Here is a 20,157-nt window from a genome sequence, read left to right on the forward strand (position 1 = left end):
CACATCACCACTGTTCTAGAAGCCACCAGAAATGGAAGAGGTATTTGCATTCCGAGAAACTTACGGTCCAATTGGGGAAAATATATATGTGGAACATAATATATAATAGTAGCAGATTACATATTTATATGTGCCAGACCATTATTTTAAATATTTACACAGGCAATCCTAACAATGATTGAATGAGATAGTAACTCCTATTATCCTCACTTTTCATATGAAGAAATTGAGGCACAGAGATAGAACTGTATGGGTGGGAATCATCTTGGAAGGAAGCTTTGGGGAGATGTAGAGCTTAGGGTGAATGGTTAGGACAGAGGGGCTTCCTGAGTAGAGGCTGGGGGCAAGACTGACCCTCTGGGATTTCTTGGGGAGAGTGAGTAAATCTGAGTAGGGCGTGAAGCGGTCATTAGGGAGCTGGCAGGTAGGTCTCCAATGCCAGGCAAAGGATTTGGTGTGTATCTCTGGGAAGGTGGGGTCTTGGGGGATTTTGAGATCAGAATCGATTTTAGGAAGAGCTGGCACAATGTAAAGAACAAAGGACTAGGAGACCTGAGTTCCAGGATTTGCCTCTGTCTGTTGGTGTGTTGCTCAAGGTCACTCGGCTAATTCATCTCTCTGGATTCCAGCTCTCTCATTTTTCAAATAAAAGGAATAAGCTAGATGAGCCCCTCTGGCTATAGAGTTCTATGGTAAAAGCAGATAAACTGGCCTGGGTTTTCTAGGGGGACTGTGGGTGGGAGAACCTGGAGGCAGTGAAAGAATGGAATCTCACAGCGTGGAAGGGATTTTAGAGATCTTCTTCCTACTCTGTTTGACAAATGGGGAAACCAAGGCACAGAAAGGGTAAGTGATTTTCCCGTTGGTAGGGCTGAGGTGAGAACTCATCCCCTGACCCTGCCTGTTCTCAAGCTTTCACAGAATCTTGCCTAAGAGCAGCAGTGGAAGGGGCAGGGCAGGGAGGCTGAAGCTGACGGTGCTCTGGCCTTCACTCCTAGCCCAGATCTCCAGGTCCATTTTACTAGTGCTGGCTGGGCAACAATCCCCAAATGGCATAGTGCAGCAGTGGCAGCTCAGAGATAACAATCTCTGGGTTCCAGTCCTCACAGCCATGGCAAGTCTCTGACTCTTTGTTTACATTTTTTCTTTACTGTACTTTAGATGAAGGTTTACAAAACAAGCTAGTTTCTCATTAAGCAGTTTGTACACATATTGTTTTATGACGTTGGTTAACAGCCCTATGACATGTCAACGCTCTCCTTTCTTGACCTTGGGTTCCCTATTACCAGCTTTCCTGCCCCCTCCTGCCTTCTAGTCCTTGCTCCAGGGCTGGTACGCCCCTTTAGTCTTGTTTTGTTTTATGGGCCTGTCTAATCTTTGGCTGAGGGGCGAACCTTGGGAGTGACTTCATTACTGAGCTAAAAAGGTGTCTGGGGGCCATACTTTTGGGGTTTCTCCAGTCTCTGTCAGGCCAGTAATTTGGTCTTTTTTACTGGGTTAGGATTTTGTTCTACGTTTTTCTCTAGCTTTGTCTGGGACCCTCTATCGTGATCTCTGTCAGAGCAGTTAGTGGTGGTAGCTGGGCACCATCTAGATTTACTGGACTCAGTCTGGTGGAGGCTATGGTGGTCGTGGTCCATTAGTCCTTTGGACTAACCTTTCCTTTGTGTCTTCAGTTTTCTTCATTCTCCCTTGCTCCTGATGAGGTGAGACCAGTGGAGTATCTTAGATGGCTGCTCACAGGCGTTTAAGACCCCTGATGCTACTCACCAAAGTAGAATGTAGAACATTTTCTTTATAAACTATATTATGCTAATTGAGCTAGATGTTCCCCAAGATCATGGTCCCCACAGCCCTCAGCCCAGCAATTCGGTCCCTCAGGGAGTTTGAATGTGTCTATGAAGCTTCCATGACCTTGTCTTGTACAAGCTGTGCTGGCTTCCCCAGTATTGTGTACTGTCTTACCCTTCCCCCAAGTTACCACTTATCTACTGTCTATTTAGTGTTTTTCCATCCCCACCCTTCCCCTGCCCCATAATCATCACAGATTGTTTCTTTTTGTGTGTAAGCCTTTTCATGAGTTTTTACAGTATGGTCTCAGACAATATTTGTCCTTTTGTGATTGACTTATTTCACTCAGCATAATGCCCTCCAGATTCAACCATGTTATGACATGCTTCGCAAATTCACCATTGCGTGTATGTACCGTAGTTTGTTTAGCCATTCCTCTGTTGATGGGCATCTAGGTTGTTTCCATCTCTGTGCTATTGTGAACAATGTTGCAATGAACATGGGTGTGCATGTGTCTATTCGTGTTTTTGTGTGATGACTCTTATTTCTCTAGAATATATTCCTAGGAATGGGATTGCTGAATCACATGGTATTTCTATTTCTAGGAAGCGCCATATCGTTTTCCAAGATGGCTGTATCATTTTGCATACCCACCAGCAGTGCCTAAGAGTTCCAACCTCCCCGAAGCCTCTCCAACATTTGTTATTTCCTGTTTTTTGTTTTGTTTTGTTTTGTGTCACGGCAGTAATACCAGGGTGAGATGGTATCTCATTGTGGTTTTGATTTGCATTTCTCTTTTTTTTAATGGCTAGAGATTGAGAGCATTTCCCATTGTGTCTGTTGGCTGCTTTAATGTCTTTGGTGAAATGTCTGTTCATTTCCTTTGCCCATTTTTTTAATTGGATTATTTGTCTTTTTGTCATTGAGGTGTTGGATTTTCTTGTAGATTTTAGAGATTAGAGCTTTCTATGATTTGTAATAGCAAAAAATTGGTTCCCAGTCTGTGGGTTCTCTTTTTACTCTTTTGATGAGCTTAAGTGTTTAATTTTTAGAAGTTCCCAGTTAACTAGCTTATTTTCTGCAGTTTGTGTGTTGTTGGTTATCATTTGTATCCTATTACTGCAGTGTATTAGGGCCTCTGGTGTTGATGCTATTTTTTTCCTGTATGAACTTTATAGTTTTTGGCTTTATATTTAGGTCTTTGATCCATTTTGAATTAGTTTTTGTGTATGGTGTGAGGTCCTGTTTTATTTTTTTTGCAGATAGACATCCAGTTTTCCCAGCACTATTTGTTAAAAAGACTGTCTTTTCCCCACTTGATAGACTTTGGGCCGTTGTTGAAGATCGGGTGACTCTAGGTAGATGGATTTACACCTGGGTTCTCAATTCTGTTCCATTGGTCAATGTATCTGTTGTTGTACCAGTACCAGGCTGTTTTGACTACTGTAGCTATATAGTAGGTTCTGAGGTGCAAGACTCTGACTCTCGATACTTTTATGTGTTCATCTGTGAAATGGGCAGGGCAGGCCCTGTGATGGCTACAAGCTGAGGCCATCACATCATGAGAGCCACCAGCAGGGGCAGTTGAAGTCTATGGTGGGACCAAACCCAAAGCCAGTGTGGTAGCTAATTCCCAGGGCCCAGGCTCTCCTTCTGATTTTCTGGGCCCAGAGCCTTGCTCCTCACACCTCGAGAGGACCTGTGTGTGGCTTGCGGGAGCCCAGTATTCTGGCCTGGAGGTCCAGGGCTGTGTGGAGGGGTGAGGTTGTAGAGTATGGTGCTTGAGGTTCTGACACTTGAATGAACCTCCCTCCCAGGTTCTTATTAGCTCTCCATGTCAAAGGAGTCTGGTAAAAGTTAACAGACCTCTCTGCCCTAAGAAGATCAGAGTGACAAGTGAGCTTTCTGGGGTCAGGGAGAGGTCACTGAAACCTGCCTGATGAGGCAGTCACTGGAGCTGACCCTGGTCCATGGGCCTGTCCCACTCCCTACCCTAACCTGGAACCTAGGTCTCCTTCCAGGGTGGCTCACCGGAGCCCCTGTTTGTTCAAAGACCCCATGGAATGTGTCCCGGGCCTTCTGTATAGGACCCCTTCTCTGTCACCCTCTATGGCTTCCCTAGCTCCGGGCCCAAGTGTGTGGGGGGAGAGAAGAGACGTAGCCAGCAGTGAGAGGATGATGTGTGGATGAGATGCAGGACTGAATTTGGGGCCTGGGCTAGGCTGGCCAGGTGTGACCCATAGTCCCTGACCCCTGATAGGCCAGAGCAGGAGGAGGTGAGGGATGGGGATTGGGAGGAGGCTGTTGGCTAACATTTACCAGGACCTTTGAAGATATAAATGCTTCTGCAGCCCCTGCTGGGATTGGTGGGGTCAGAGTTCACAGGCATGGTCACCTGGTTTTCCAAGTGGGCTGGAAATCTTGCAGACATATGGGTTAGGGTCCCATGTGATGAGACATTCCCCAGAGCAGAGGGCTCATGGGAAGTGCTATTTCTGATGTTCTTCTGGATCAGGTCCAGTGACTTGGAGACCTTGGAAGAATTGACCTAAAGTGTTATTTTCAAATGTTCGTATTTCTCTAGGGTATGTGTTTCAGATTGTATTTGGTCCCACTAAGATCAATCAGTAGAAGATCTGGTAAAGAACTTCCATCTCCTGCCTCTCCCTGGCTTGCACTTTTTATTCTTCAAGCACTAGATTACTGGTAGTCTCCTGCTCACACCATGCTTGTTCACACCGGATACTTCTGCTGTGCTGTTTCCTCTGCAGGCATGCCCTTCCCCACCTTCTCAGCATGGCTAAGTCTTCCTCACCCTTGAAACCTCAGTGGAGGCACTAACTCTGCCAGGAAACCTTTCGGAATGGAATCTGCCCTCTGTTCTCCAATGACATCCAACCATTTGTTCACTCAACAAATAATTTCTGTACTAAGTACCATGTTCTGTTCTACTGGGAGTGTATCAGTGCAGAGAGCAGGCCAAAATCCTTTCTCACGGTACTTACATTCTAGAGGGTAACGATAGGTAACATTTATATAAACCAAAAAACCCACTGCTGTTGAGTTGATTCCAACTCATAGCGACTTCATAGGGTTTCCAAGGCTGTAAATCTTTGCGGAAGCAGACTGCCATAACTTTGTTCTGCAGAGCCGCTGGTGGTTTCGAACTGCTGATCTTTCGGTTAGCAATTGGTCACTTTAACCATTGCACCACCAGGGCTCCTTAATAGCCCTATTTAAGTGCTTTACGTGTATTAAACACGTAATCTTCAGAACATCCCTATGAGGTAGGTCAATTATTACTCACATTTCACATACGAGGTCGCACGGCGCAGAAGAGCCGTACATTATCTCGTTTAATCATCACCACAGCCCTGTGAGATAGATGTTATTTTCTCCATCTCACAAATGAGGAAACCAAAACTTCTATGAGTTAATCCAAATCCGTAAGTAGTAGTATCAGGTGAGATGACTGTGACTGTGAACGACTGTATTGCCGCCCTATAATTAACAGTACTCTGTATTTCTATTTTATACTTTTGTGTAAGTAAACTTAATTTCTACCGATATTTATTGGTAGATGCCTTTTTCCCTATACATTTAACTTATCTGCTTCTTTTCTCCATTATCCTGGGAACTCCTCCAAGGCAGTAATGTTGGCTTGTTTATCTGTATCCTTTGAACTTTCATTGTATTGTCTACTTAATTGACTTCCAATAAATACTTGTGTATTAATTGATGCCTGTGTTTATGGGCAGAGATGAAAATAAAGAATTTAATATTCACTGAGCATAGTCTGTCCCTGGGTGGCACAAATAGTTTGCCCTTAACTACTAACCTGAAGGCTGGTGGTTTGAACTCACCCGGGTGCACTGCGAAAGAAAGGCCTGGAGATCTGCTTCTGCAAAGATTACAGCTAAGGAAATCCTATGGAGCGGTTCTACTCTGTCACATATGGGGTTACCATGAGTTGGAATCAATGCAATGGCAACTTTTTTTCGTGCTTATCCTGTACTGGGTTTTTACTGGACTCTGTGCTGGGCTCTGCATTTGTCCTTTCTAGATATGATATCATTTAGCCCTTATAACAGTCTTATGAATTAGCGGTCAGTCACAGGTAGTAAGTGGTAAAGATGGAATCCGATTCATGGTTTTTTTTGACTCCAAAAATCCGTGCACTTTCTTCTATGCCACAGAGGGCTGAACACCAGCAAGATGGCTGCTCTGGACGGCACTTGAGCTAAGCTCCAGGGGCGCTTGCTGATTCTGTCCTCATATGGCTACAGGTTGTTTTGGAAGCAAAGAGGGGGTGGGCCACCAGTCCTGGGGCTGCATCCCCAGCAAGTTGAAAGACATCTAGGGGAGGATGGGGCTTCATTTTCAAGCTTATTCCCACCTGTTAAGATGTTTACAGTAGTTAATTGGACATGTTGAAGGTGTTTAAGAAATACTTACCAATTGTTGCTGACTTGTTCTCTGTTCCAGAGAAACAGGTGGATTCGGACTGAACTGGCAAATACTGTACACGTTTTGCAGTGAAGGAGGATTATGACAGCACAAACTCCAGTCTTCAGGCCTGGAACAGAGTTGGGAGAGTTCCTCTAGGTAGGTTAGGTATGTTTGGTTCCTTTGTTCTGATGTTTTTTTCCCTCCCAATAAGGAGGAAAGAACGGAGTGGAGTCTTTTGATTCATCTGCCCATAGTCTTACTAGATTGGCCAGCTAGGTACATGGGGAGAGAGGGATGCGAAGGACTGACTAGGATCCTGCAGCCAAGCAGAGGATGAGAGCCCACGTCCTGGGCCTCCCAGGCTCTCCCTCTTGTCACCAGACCCTACTAGCTCATGGCGCCCCTGTCTCCCACAGTATACAGCTCTGTCTGTTCCCCACGTCCCTTTGATCAATCCCCTATTTTGCTTGACTAAGAGTCAAATACGTGAGGAGTGCACACAAAAGAACTAAGCTCACTTAAATCACTGGTGGGTAATTTGATAGATGAGTTGGCCAGCACCCATTGCGGGAATTAAGTGAAGCCGAGCAGTGAGATGCTGGGAAACAACCTTGAGTGACTGTGGTAAACAGGTGGCCTCATTTTACCCCGGGGGCAGGGCCACCCCCAGCTCTACAGCTCAGACTGGAAGGCTATGTGCTGTGTCTGCCAGGTGGGCCGTTGACATTTCTCCCCCAGACTCTTCCTCCAAAAGGCAGGACAAATGTCTCTGCAGCAGGCCCTCAGGCAGAACCAGCAGCCCCTTGGTGCCCACTGTGACTCACCTGGGCTTAGGGCATCTGACTGTCAAGGAGGACATGACAGACACAGGGTTCTCCTGCGTTCTTGCCCACCGGCCTTATTTCCTGGAGCCCACCCAGGTAAGAACTCCAGTACACACTCTTGCTTGTTGGCTCACAGGGAACGCAGAGGGAACAAGGGTCTTTCAAGAGATGGGAGTGGTGTAATATAAACGGGTGTTTTATGGGCCATGTGCAGAAATCGACCGCTGCACCAATGGGAAGAAGAGCTAGTTGCAAAGGAGAAACTTCTAGGTCCTTTCATCGTGGTGAGGATTGTTAGCTTTGACTTCAGATAAGCAGAACAAACAAGCCTCAGCCCAAGTGGGAACTGGTTCTGCCCCCTTTCTTTGCTTTTCTAAGTCATCAAAGCCAAGTTCCTAAAGCCTAACTGTCTCACGGTACTTTCTGATGGTTTCATTGTTTTGTTTATTGTGCTTATGACAAGTGCTAACAGACCGCTTTCAATGTGTGTTGATATTTCGGTTGTTTTTGAATGGCCCTTCTGTTTTTCTGCATCTGGACAGCATTAGAGTCTGGCCCCAGGGAACCACTGGGTTCCTATAAAAATGTACCAGGTCCCCTTATGCAGAAAACATTGGTTATGGCAAGATCAGACACCCCATCTGGGCAGGAACAAACACTAAAAATTAGAGCAGAATCATGAGGCAGTATTCAGCAGCTGGGGAAGACAGGCCTGAGTTGGGAAGAGGCCAACAGGTATTGCCAACTGGACTGCGGGTGTTCTCTTTCTGTCCATGGACATATTGTGATCTTCCTGTGGGAAGGACTCTCGCTACCAGAGTGCCTGGCACAGGGCAATGCCACTAAATCTGTTGTTGATAGGTTCTCTGTCTCTTTCTCTCTGCCCCCTTATCCCAGGTTGCTGGTCAACCACCAGCATAGAGTCCAAATAGGGGGCTCCTGGGGACCGGACAAAGAACAAGAGCTGGAAGCGGGAGAACAATCAGGAGTCCAGGAGGGGACTGGAAGGGGCAAGGCAGCCCCAGGAAGGCCCCATTCTCCAGCTCCCTGATCTGCTTCTCTTCATTGCTCTCTTGAGGAGCTTCTAAAAAGTTGAAGTGGGAAAGGGAAGGGTAGAAATGTCCTTCTAAGATTCTGCCTTTGGTTTTCATGGCCTTTCCTTTCTACTCCTGCTTTGTACCCTTTCCTTCTCTGCCAACTCTGCCACATACTGCACTTTAGGATACTCAACCCAGTTTCTGAGCCTGGTCTCTTGGGGTAAAGACCAAGCTCAAAGGGAGCGAGTTACACATGCAATCTCACTTTATAAGCTTAGGACAAATTCTAATCCATTTCTTCAAGGCTTTCTCTGTTTTCCCTTGCAAGCTGGATGAGTTTTTCTTTCACCCGTGTGTCTTAAAAACCAGATGCCGCTAAGTTGATTCTGACTCATGGTGACCTCATGTGTGTCAGAGAAGAACTGTGCTCCATAGGGTTTTCAATGGCTGACTCGTCAAAAGTAGATTTCCAGGTCATTCTTTCAAGACACCTTTGGGTGGACTTGAATCTCCACCCTTTTGGTTAGCAGCTGAGTGCATTAACTAACTGTTTGCACCACCAAAGGACTCCCCATGTGTCTTACCAGCTTGTAAATGGTTGTCTCTTGCTTGGTTTCAGAGGGACCAGGACTCCTCACTGAACTTCAAGTATCTCTGTGGCTCAGTTTGCAAAGGCCCTGTCTCCTTCCTGTGAACTAGCAGGCTCCCCTGAACTCACTCTAAGGGTCATCGAGATGGAGATTGAAGTGGGCTACAGTAAGCTTTGGTGCTTCTGTGCTGAGGGTGGGGGCTTCAGGCTGTCCAGATAAGGGAAAAAGTTACCTCTGTTGGTCGACCCTAAAAAAGAACCACAGGAGGCTCTTAGACCTACAGTTAGCATGTTCACACGTATAAACATCTTGGGGCTACACAGTATAATTGGCTGGCAATGACGGGTCTCTGCTCACTAGGCCTTGATGCTCTTGACTTCTTTATGGTGACATTCCCCAGAATTTCCTTCTAGGTGCACACTAACTTGTTAACAGCTCATTCAAGGTACCCATCCTGTCCTGGATCTTTTTTGTTGTTGTTGAAGTTTTAGCATCCTCAGCATTGTGTATGTTATGGCACTTACCTCAGCCCACCTTGGACACTCAGTAAAGCACTCAGCAGTGCCATTTTGTTTCTCCAGGACAGAAATTGCTTCGGGGCCTTGATTCTGGCAAAGGAGATGAAGTAAGACTCTGGGTCCAGGGCCAGGCAGATCTTGACAGGCTGTGCTGATTGGCCCTGAGAAGGTGAGCGTGCCCTCCACCAGAGGAGCAGGCTGGTTTTGACATATGGGCATTACCAGAATTTTCTATCATAAAGACATTTTCTATTTTCCAATGTGATTTCCTGGATAGGCAAGGTAAAGAACTGTGGTCCTGTCCCTGCCACACCGTGTCTGTGTGTATGTATATGTGTATGTGTGTGTGTGCAAGTGTGATCGCTTGTCATTTTGAAAAATTTCTAACTTTATGTAGCAGTTTCTTTCTCACCAGGGTCTCTCCTGTGTAAAACTTTACTTTTATAGCTTTGGCTGTTAATTCATCATGGGCACCACCATCAATAAATATTTATTGAGCTTTCACTGGGCATGGCATGTTGAAATAAGAACTACATATTTGATTCAAGAGGAGTCAATAGCAGATGGGGGTAGACTTGGGGAGGGGTGGAAGAAGCAATCATTTAGGTCTCTTCCAACCTGGAGATTTTGTGACTTTGTATCTGAAGTGTTGGAACCCACTTGGCACACATTAGGCCAACAGCGTAGACAAGAGAACATGGCTACCAGAGATACATGGTGGACAGCAAGGCAGTCAGTCACCTTCAGAATGCCCAACCCAGTGTCAGCCAGCACATGCCTTCAGCATATATTCCCACTAGCCTATGTCTCTGCTTTGGGATTCAAGGCTGCAAAGGAGTATAGCGAATCTTCTCGGCCTTTTCCATGGTGTCCGACAAAAGTAAATATTTGCTGATTGAATGATGGTTTGCCATTTGATTCTGGAATTTAAAAGAAGCACAGATCTGCAAAAACCTGGAGCCTGTTGATGCTCCCTTTTGAAATGTTATCAGAGGGCAGCCTGATGGGAGTCCCCACTGGGTGGGTGCTCTTGGACAGTGTGGGCTGGAAGGAAGGCCATCTGGAGGGAGGGCTGCGTGCCTCTCGTAGAGCCCTAGTTAAACAGACCAGAACAGCCTGCCTGCCACAGCGGTAACTCAGGCCTCCTGGGGGATTTTCTTCAACATTATGAAGATGAACATGGCTCTGAGAATTCCCTTTGGAACTGGTCTTTATGCTAATTGCCTCCAAATTTATGGGAAGAGGGGCAGGCCGTGGTGAGAGGCTCTGGAGTGGAGTCTGTGGGCACGCTGCAGGAGGGATGTAAACAGGCAGATCTGAGCCTCAAGGGGTCAAGATGTTCAGTTTCCCATTGTCAGGCAGGCAAGGTATTATTATTACTATCCTTATTCCCATTATACAAAAGAGGAGCTGAAACTGAGATGAAGGGTGGTTGAGTGTTTTTCTTTTTTTTTTATCCCCGTTGTACAAAAGAGGAGCTGAAACTGAGATGAAGGGTGGTTGAGTGCCCAAGGTAGCACTATCAGGAGGGCATCCACTGAGCCCAGGTGAAGAGGAGATGTAGAGTGCAGGTCTCTTGCCTCCAGGCCATGGTTTTTCCACTACCCTGAAGGTAGAGGTGAGGATAACTCTCAGGAGGTCCCTTCACCTGGTTTATTGCCTGAAGGGGTGGGCAATCAAGCAGAGGGGAACCTCCCTTCCTCATAAAAGATACTATCTAGTGTCTCACAAGCTGCTTTTCCCTGAGGTTAGGTGGTGGTCCCAGGGCTGATAGAGAAGCAAGGACCAGGGGGATATTGCCTGCTTCCACATTTACTGCTAGGCACCTCGACTCTCCAAAGCTCAGTTTCCATGTCTGTAAAATGAAGATAATGATAGTAACTATCTCATCAGATTGGTGGGGGGCAGTGAATGAAATAATGAGCATGAGGAGATTTGCATTATGCCTGGAATATAGTCTAGTGGTGAGGGATGCAGGCTGGACCTGGCTGCCTGAGCCCAGAGAGGCTCACTGACTCTGGTTCCACAGCTAGGGAGGAGCAGAGTCATGGTGAGTTCCCAAGACAGCACCCTTTCCAGGCTGCTCCAAGCTGGGTCCTTTGATCAGGGACTGGGGTGGAGCTTTCGTCATAGGATGTGGCTACCTTGGAGGTTGGGACTATGTGACTTCCTAGTCCCCTGGAATAGCTGCTACTTGGTAAGGGGCAAAGCACTGCAGGGACTCCAGGAGACAATGCTTGCTTCCCTCTGGAGACCAGCCCTGGGGTGTGCCTGAGCAGCTGCCTGGTCTGCCCACAATCCAGTAGGGAAGATCACCTCCAGGCAGAGCGGAAGCCAATAGGCCAGCCATGGTGGGGGTGCCCCCGGCGTCCCGGGGATCTTGCCATGGCTTTCTGTCAAGCCTCTGTTGGTGCCTGGTTCCCCCATAAAGCATTCTGTACCGGGAGAGTTAATCATGCTGTTAGGTAAGCATTATGGCACTTTTATGGCAGCTTTGAAGCTAATCTGTCACTAATGCCTGCTGGATTATCATGGTTTCTTGCAGTTGTGATTCATTAACTCGAGGCCTGATAGTAATTCTATTAAACATCTCCCACCACTGTTTGCCCCAACATGTCCCCAGTCTCTGTTCTATTGTACTGCCACAGTGGCGTGACTGGCAACCTGTGTGGTCTCCAAAAAAGGAGCCCTAAGAAGATGGACAGGTCCCCCCGCCAGCTAGAAACTGCCCAATGACTTGTCCTTCCCCCGCCCAAGTCCAGAACACATCTCCTCCCCATTCCAGCTCACGCTGCCAAAAAGCTGGATGTTTCTCTTCAGCTGACTTTAGCGTTTCTCCAAGCTAGGTCACAGTGCCTTTCCTGAAACCCCACCACTGCCTCTGAGAGGGCAGGCCACAAGGAAGTGAAGAGTGCAACAGGATAAACTGGTGGGTCTCAGTGTGGGACAAGCACCCACAGCTCCACAGTTGACTGCTAGGTCTAGCTGGGCCCACTTGGGGCAGAAGTGGGTTTGGGGCTGGGAGAGAGAAATGGGAGCACTCCTAAAGAATCCCGGTCACACTACCGTTCCCACTCTTGCTCCAGGCGAACAGGACTCAGGTTGAGGAGGCAGCAGGACACGGGGGAAGGAATGGTGGCACTCCTTTGACTGCCGGGCCTGCCAGCATTAATAAAAGTCTTTGGTGAGGTTTTTCAGAAAGAAATGGTTTTCTTAGGCTGGCTGTTCTCTGCGGAAGGTCAACTTCGGGGCATGGCTTGACGGATGGGCTGTGAGCAGGCATGAAAAAGAGAGCTGGGGAGAAAGGGGCCGGTGGGGGTGGGCTGGAGGAAGTCCGGTGTTGAACAGGAGAGCGGCTCTGCCCTGGTGCCAGAGGAGGACAGGAGGATGGGACAAACCAGTGATTGAAGCTTGTCCATACGCTGCCCCTCATTCTGTATCATCAATCAAGCCCAGTGTGGATATCTCAACAATTTGTAATCCCCTCTGCCCCCTCTGACGTGCTCAAGGGCGCGCCAGCGCTGACCCTTCTCGCCCTCATCCAGGCCTCTGCTGCTGCCTGAGTTGATGGATGGCTTCTCCTCCCACCAGGCTCTCTTCGCTCACAGCTGGGGAAACACCGGCAGGTAGCAGTGGGGTCAAACCGGGGGCAGCCAGAATGACCCAGTCACTGAGGCCAAGGGGCCCTGTGTTCCCACCGGCAGCAGGTGATGCCAGGCATACAGAAATGAAACCGAGAGAGGAAGCAAGGAAATAATTTTCAACACAAAGAGGAAAAAAAAGAACCTCAAAACCCTCACTACATCTTGAGGTCTTCCAAGTCTTCTAAAAATCTTCAAAGCGGCGCAATGTCTTCTGTGCACAGCTACAACATTGCTCCGCTCCATCTGTGTTTTCTCTCGCCTCTGTGCTTTAAGAACCTCCGAAATAAGAAACAAGTTAAAAAAGACATAGATGCGTACATAGCGAGGCTGAGAAAGAGGGGACAGTGCTCTGCAGCCTGGATTTGCTTTTTGCCAGTGTTTGTTGTAGGAAAAAGTGTATAAAAATAACTCTTAGACAACTGGAGTAAATATTCTCAACACATCAGCCGAGGAAGTAGTCAGGATCCAATGTTTCCATCCTTCCTTGTCTGGGCAGAGATGCCAGGAAAAGAAAAGAAAGGCCCTCTGCCCAGTTTTCCAGCTTCTGGGTTGTATTCCTGCTTCTTTGCTCATGGGTGAGTCTGGTTCTTTGTGTGGGGGTTTGAAAATTGTTCTGAGGTGAGAAATGGCCAGTGGTCCAACCACGAGGGGCTTCTTTGAGGAGCTGCCCTCTGACAGCCTAGAGGCCTTTCAAAAACAGGAAGTGAATAGTAGCCCAGGTATGGTCTGTGTGTATGTATATGTATTCGTGTGCATGTGAGTGTGTGCATATGTGTGTATCTGTGTGTGCATGTGTGCTTATGTATGTATATGTGTGTATGTGTGCATAGTGTTATGTGTATATATGCATATGTATGCATGCACGTGTGTGTGTGTATATATGCATGTGTGTGTGTATATATGCATGTATGTGTGCATGTGAGTATATGTGTGTGTGTGGTGCTGTAGAGGTCTGTGCCTGCTGCAGAGAGGGTCAGGTGAGAATTCAGCTCAGCATTGCTGAACTCATTCTTGGCCTTGAATGTTGGGGAAACCTGCTCTCCAACACCCCTGCAGCCTGGTACCCAGGCAGCCTGGCACAGACACCACAGACGACTTCCTCCTGGAACTTTCTGTGGCTGAGTAGGAGGGTCAAGAAGGGAGTCTTCAGGCAAAGGAACAGTAGAAAGTGAGGACAGAGGGGAAGGAGCGTCTGTAGAATGGTAGTGGGTTGTGGAGGAAGAGAAAGATGATGAAGAAGGGACATGGAGCAAAACGGATATTGAAAACCTGGCGGAAGGAGAAAGGAGGAGAGAGGAAAGAGCTGAGAGAAAGATCCAAGAGATGATCACGGGGCAGGAGTCAGCAGGGAAAGAAAGAGGGAAAAGAAATTTAATGAGGGCAACTTGAAGGCCAGCTTTAACCAACAGCTGGCAGGGTGCCTGGTTTGATCTCCTTGTGAGTCAGGCGGTTTGATTAATCATGGCCTGTGGAGGAGGATGGACACCTGGCCTCACTCTGAGCTCTTTGATCTCTGGGATTTCTCAGGGCCTGTGGGAGGGGTGTTGCATGAATGTGTGCACTCCCAGGGCACTCAGGGAGCTGGGGGCTCCCTGAGAAAGAAGCAGGAGAGGCAGACAGGGAGAAAGCGGCCCTCAGAGAAGCTAGGAGAAAGAGAATCAGCAAGCTGGGGGTGGGGCACCAGGGTGGGGGTAAGGGGGTAGTCCAGGAATGGCGAGGAAGAAATTCAAAAGGAGCTGGGGGCATCAGGAGTGACTAAAACTGCCCTTCAGGAAGGTTTGCTGAAGGAAATGGACTGGAGAGGGAGTCCACTTGGAGGCGAAAGTTCACTCGTGATTTCGGGGATGATTTGGCAATGAGAATTTTCCCCCCTCTCTTTTCCTACAAGGGAATAACTAAACAGTTAAGGAGAGCCAGGTGAAGGAGAACAACCTTTTGTACAAAATTGTGTTCTCTTGCTTGTGGCTCCAGGGCTGGCTAGTTTAATCGAGGAAGGAGCTCTTCTCGGGGTGTGTGTGAGGAAAACAAGAGTTATTGGGCTGCCTGGAACTGGCTCCATTTTATACATGTTGGATGGAAACAGATTTGAGAAAAGAAAGTGACATATTGCCCAAAAAAAAAAAAAAAAAAGAAACCCTCAAGAAGAAGGAAGCAAGGAACTAACACCCTAATGCCCTTAAAAAAGAAAACTGAAAGAAAAAAAAAAATCATAAATTATGTCTTTGGAATAAACCCATTGGTGTTCTGCCAATTTCAAATAATAGAGTAACTTGATTAAAAAACTTTACAGGATTTAAAGTTGTTGGCTTCTCCAACTCCTCTCTGAGATTCTTCTTTAAGTCACTATCTATACCAGGCTAATTTGTTCCCAGATTCTTTAATCTTCTGCAAGTCAGTGATGACATTTATAACTTTGTAGCCATATTGGGGCTGTTTATGCTCATGACTGGAGCCCTGGAGGTGCAGTGGTTAAGAACTCAGGCTGCTAACCAAAAGGTTAGCAGTTGGAATTCACCACCTGCTCCTTGGAAATCCTATGGGGCAGTTCTACTCTGGCTTATGGGGTCTCTATAAGTCAGAATTGACTCAATAGCAACAATTTTACTCATGACTTCCTCCCAGAATTTTGGGGCAACTTAAAACGTGACCTTGAAAATGTCCTGCTGTTGAGATACAGTGTGTAAGTGCCTGCCTCTGTGAGTGTGTTTATGTGTAAACCCTTCAAGTTTAAACTGTCCTCACCCTCCTTTAGGCACTCTTGGTTGGTGTAAAAGGTTAATGTGCTTGGTTAACCGTTTAACAGGTTGGAGGTTCAAGGTCCACACAGGGGTGACTTGGAAAAAAGACCTGGTGAACTACTTCTGAAAAATCAGCCATTGAAAACCCTAGGGAGCACAGTTCTACTCTGACCTACATGGCATTGCCATGAGTTGGAACCTAATGGTATGATCTCCTTTTGGGTTGGCCTACTTTTCCACTAGGAAGTCCCTGGATGGTGCAAAAGGAAGCGCTTGAGTACCAGCTGAAAGGTTGGCAGTTCAAACCCACCCAGAGGTACCTCGGAAGACAGGCCTGGTGATCTGCTTCCGAAAGGTCACAGCCTTGAAAATTCTATGGAGCAGTTCTACCCTGACACACACGGAGTGTCCATGGGTTTGGAATTGACTTGATGGCAACTAACAACAGTAACAACTTTTCTGTTATTGCAACTGCATGTAGGCTTCTTTAAGTCTCAGAGAGGGGAGACCCCTCGGAACAACAGTCTCTCCCAAGAGTTCTGCTAGTGCACAGGCTGTAGGCTGTTAAGCATACAGGCTTTGGTGACTAGCAGCAAACAGAATTCCAGAAGTGGAGGAAGACATTCCCTTGCAGGTTGGGAGTTTTGCCTGAAGGACAAAACCTTGGTCTGGGAGGCAGATAGGGGGAAGTCTAACAGATACTGGTCTTTTATCAGAAGGCCTGGGTTCAAATTCCAGCTCCATGACTCAGTCACTAGCTATGTGGCCTTGGGCCTGCCACTTAATAACCCCTGAGTTTTAGTTTCCATATCTATAAAATGGGGTGGAGAAAAATACTTGCCTCACAGGGTTATTGTGAAGGTTAAGGGCATTAGTGCATGTGAAAGTACCCAGTAAATTATGGCACCTTCAATTAAGAGCAGGCATTAGGATTACTGCTTGTATTTCAGAAACCCAGGCCTCTTTAAACACTCGTGTTGACAGCAGGGATGTTTTAAGTTCAAACAGGGTTTGCTCAGAGAAGGCATCAGAAAATGGGCCCCCATGTTACCTGCTCCTCCCAGGCAACTGCTCTCTTGTAATTACTGTTTACTAATAAGTGCATTTTGTTCATAAATGTCCCGTTAAACCTGGTTAGAATTCTTCACCTGGCTGGAATTCTTTACCTGGCCGGCCTGGTTTTTCTGGGTGTGACTGGGCAGGGATCACTGGAAGCTTCCTCCAGGTGGCAGGTCTCATGGTCTGTGAGCTGCTGCACTTGGCCTTCCCAGAGAGGGCACTGCCTTGTTTGACCCAGGACTTCTCTAGCTGTGCAGTGGCACACTCTCAACTTTGTGTTCTTGCTGCCTACCATTCCTCTTCCCACTGCAGCCTGTTTTGTTTGTTCAATAGGGTAACACTGCATTCCTTGAGCCTGGACTTCCTTGAGCTATGTGGCTGCTTTTCCCTGTTAAGTCAGTCTTCTTCAGATGTGGGGATATTGCTATTATTGAAAGACTGGCTGGGGTGGTGCCTGGAGCTCAGACTCTGGGTTCAATTGTCAGCTCTGACATAGAGCCTATGGGATGTGGGGAGGGCAGTGCCTACACTTCTAGGGTTATGGTGAGGATAAAGACTGTAAAGCTCCTCATCAGAGTCAGGAAGATAGTAGACCCTCAATGAATAATGATTCTTCTAGACCAGTTGTCTCAATTCTGGGTGTACATTGAAATTACTAGGGATAGCTCAAACTCTAAAGCCTAGGCTCTACAGCTCTGCAGAAATTCTGATTTAATTGGTCTGAAGTGAAGCCTTAATATCAGTAGTTTTACGAAGCCTCCCCCCCCACCCCCGGTGATTCTAACATGTACCCAGGGCTAAGAAATACTAGTGCTTCTAAAACTATAATATTTACATAAATCAGTTGGGGATCTTAGTAAACATGCAGATTCTGAGTCAGTAGGTCTGGGGCAGCTAGAATTCTGCACTTTTAATAAGCATGCCAGTGCCGTAGGGCATGGACCGTGCTTTGAGTGGCAAGGCTCCTAATCCTCATACCTAGGCACACCTGGCCATTGCCATGGATGGGAGCCCCTGGAAAGCAGGTGTGGTAAACACGAGAAGAGCTACAGAGGCTTGTTTAAGGATGTTCCTGCCAAGCGTCAATCCTGGAGTTTAACAATCTCCTCCACCACACACACCCCCTCTCTTTTTCTGAATCAAATCTTGATTACCCTATAAATAACACCAGAGGATATTTGCTGATAGTTCACTATCTTCCCAGGTGTCCTAGTTTGTTCTGTGCGGACAAGCAAGTGGATGAAGACATTTGTCATAAACATTAAGGGCCCAGGCCATGATATGAAATAATGATTTGTAATACTCAACTGGAGCCCTGGTGGCACAGTGGTTAAGCACTTGGCTGCTAACTGAAAGGTTTGGTGATTTGAACCTACCAGCCATTCCAAGGGAGAAAGATGTGGCAGTCTGCCTCCATAAAGATTTACTGCCTTGGAAATCCTATGGGTCAGTTCTACTCTGTCCTACAGAGTTGCTAGGAGTTGGAATTGACTTGGTGGCACACAACAACAACAATACTCAACTGGAAAAGTCATCCCTAACCTGGACTTGTAAATAGTCAGCTCTGTTATGGATTGATTTGTGTCCCCCAAAATATGTGCTGTAAATCCTAAACCCCATTGCTTATGGATGTAATCCCATTTAGAAATAGGACTTTCTTTGTTATGTTAAAAAGACCTTATCAGTGTAGGGTATGTCTTAAGCCAATTGCATTTGAAATATAAAAAGAGCAGATTACGTACAGAGAAGGAAGTATTAACAGAGGGGAAGATACAGGCCACATGAAGATTGCCAAGGAACCGAGGAACAGAAGCTAAAAAAGATACAAGGGCCTTCCCCCAGAGTTGACAGACAGAGAAAGCCTTCCCCTAGAGCCTACATCTAGAATTTGAACTTTTAGCCTCCTAAACTGTGAAAAGATAAACTTCTGTTTGTTAAAGCCACCCACTTGTATTTCTGTTATAGCAGTGCTAGATGACCAAGACAAACCCCAAGACTAAATGAAACCCTTGTAGATGAGTCTTATACTATAGCAAAACCCACTGAGGCTGCAAGTGAACAGCTGCGAATACTGGCTCAGGAAACTGAGGATGCATTTGTTAGAGGGAGACAGAACTGATCATGGAACAGACTTCTGAGTCATGGAGGGGGTCTCCCAGGCTGAGTGTTGTCTGGAAGACAACTCCCCCCACTATGTCGGGGTGTATATGAATGACCAGTCCTCTCTAAACACAGTTGCAGAAGGTGTTTGGCACTTTTGCTGAAGACATTGGCTGAGTGGGCTTTTGGTACAGTAGAGTCACACATCATTTTTCGTCAATTGATCCAATTATAGGTAGAAAAAGGAATAATGAGAGTAGATAGTCTATGAAGACTCTTCATTAAAGAACGGACGTTGAGCAATTGAGAATCTTCTGCAGTTATATCACTGGTTCAGACCCAGGAGGGACTGAGGCTAACATGTCATGCCATGGGTCTGGGAGTCTGCTCCTAGGTCCCCTGTGGGTCCTGCATGATCTGATCATCAGAGGGTGAACAATTAGGATCTTCAGGAATGACGGAAGCCCTGGCCTGCCCCACGTCAGAGGGTTTCATTAGTCACTCAAGGAGAATACTTTTGCCATTATGGCTGAAGGATGGTGGCTAACACTAGAACCACATGGTGGCCACGCCTGCAGTTTTGCTTGGTCTGTTAATCTCGGCTTGAGTTAAATGTCGAGCCAATGGTACAGGGGTTTTCTCTAGTTCAGGTTATGATCGTCTCCCTCAGTCCCTTTTTATTGTCTCTGTAAAATCAGGTGTTGTTAGAGACTGATGTCTGGACAAGGTGGACCCAGCTAACAATCACTGTGGAGATTTTGGAACAATGGGCAGTCATGTAGGGGACCCGTTTGGCTGAAAGATTGCTGCACACAGCCTACTCTTGCCTAGAGGTGCCACTCATGTCCTGTAAATGGAAGGATGAGCACCACACAAGCTTCAGTGGGCTGGCCCGAGCACTTCTGCCTCCAAAAAGTCTGGGCCAGTTTGCAGGCTGAAACTGACATGTGCCATTCCGGAAATCTTGTTTTATTGCTCCTTTCCCCTCCAACAGGCTCCCTCCTTTGCCACCTCCTCTTTCCCTCCGTTGGACTCCCAGTCCCAGATGTGACTCTCTCTTGTTTCGTTTGGCTGGAAATTTGCCGTTTTCCCATAACCCAGTCGAGTTGCCTGTTAGAGAAACCAAAAAACTCCATAGTTCTGGGAAGACATCTAATTAAATTCCCAAAGAGGGCTGAGGATTCCCCACCTCCACCCTAAACAGACAGATACAACCTCATAATACATAATAATCACAGAAGAGAAAGTGCCCAGGATAAGCTGACGAGCTGGTAACGTGGTCCTCTGTTTCTTAATGTCCTCTGCAAGAAAGCTGGCACTGGGTTTAAAATAGCCCTCTGTTAAAAGCAGCTATTTAAAGAGTATTGGGGTCTGAGAAATGCAAAACAAAGTGTTGTTGATTAAAAA

The 20,157-nt window shown here is 46.8% G+C and overlaps 2 long non-coding RNA genes across 4 annotated transcripts in view; both read left to right on the forward strand.

The window, feature by feature from the left end:
• Positions 1–20,157, forward strand: part of LOC111751290 (uncharacterized) — a 276,943-nt gene that overhangs the window by 188,046 nt on the left and 68,740 nt on the right. For all 3 annotated transcript variants that reach the window (XR_010318651.1, XR_010318650.1, XR_010318652.1), the window contains one exon: positions 6,277–6,396. This is a non-coding gene — a long non-coding RNA (uncharacterized LOC111751290). The remainder of the gene's footprint in view (positions 1–6,276; positions 6,397–20,157) is intronic.
• Positions 6,412–14,989, forward strand: LOC135228255 (uncharacterized). The gene is made up of 2 exons (XR_010318653.1): positions 6,412–8,857; positions 9,273–14,989. It is a non-coding gene; the product is annotated as an uncharacterized LOC135228255 (long non-coding RNA).

This window comes from Loxodonta africana, chromosome 19 (assembly GCF_030014295.1).
Source record: "Loxodonta africana isolate mLoxAfr1 chromosome 19, mLoxAfr1.hap2, whole genome shotgun sequence".
NCBI lineage: Eukaryota > Metazoa > Chordata > Mammalia > Proboscidea > Elephantidae > Loxodonta > Loxodonta africana.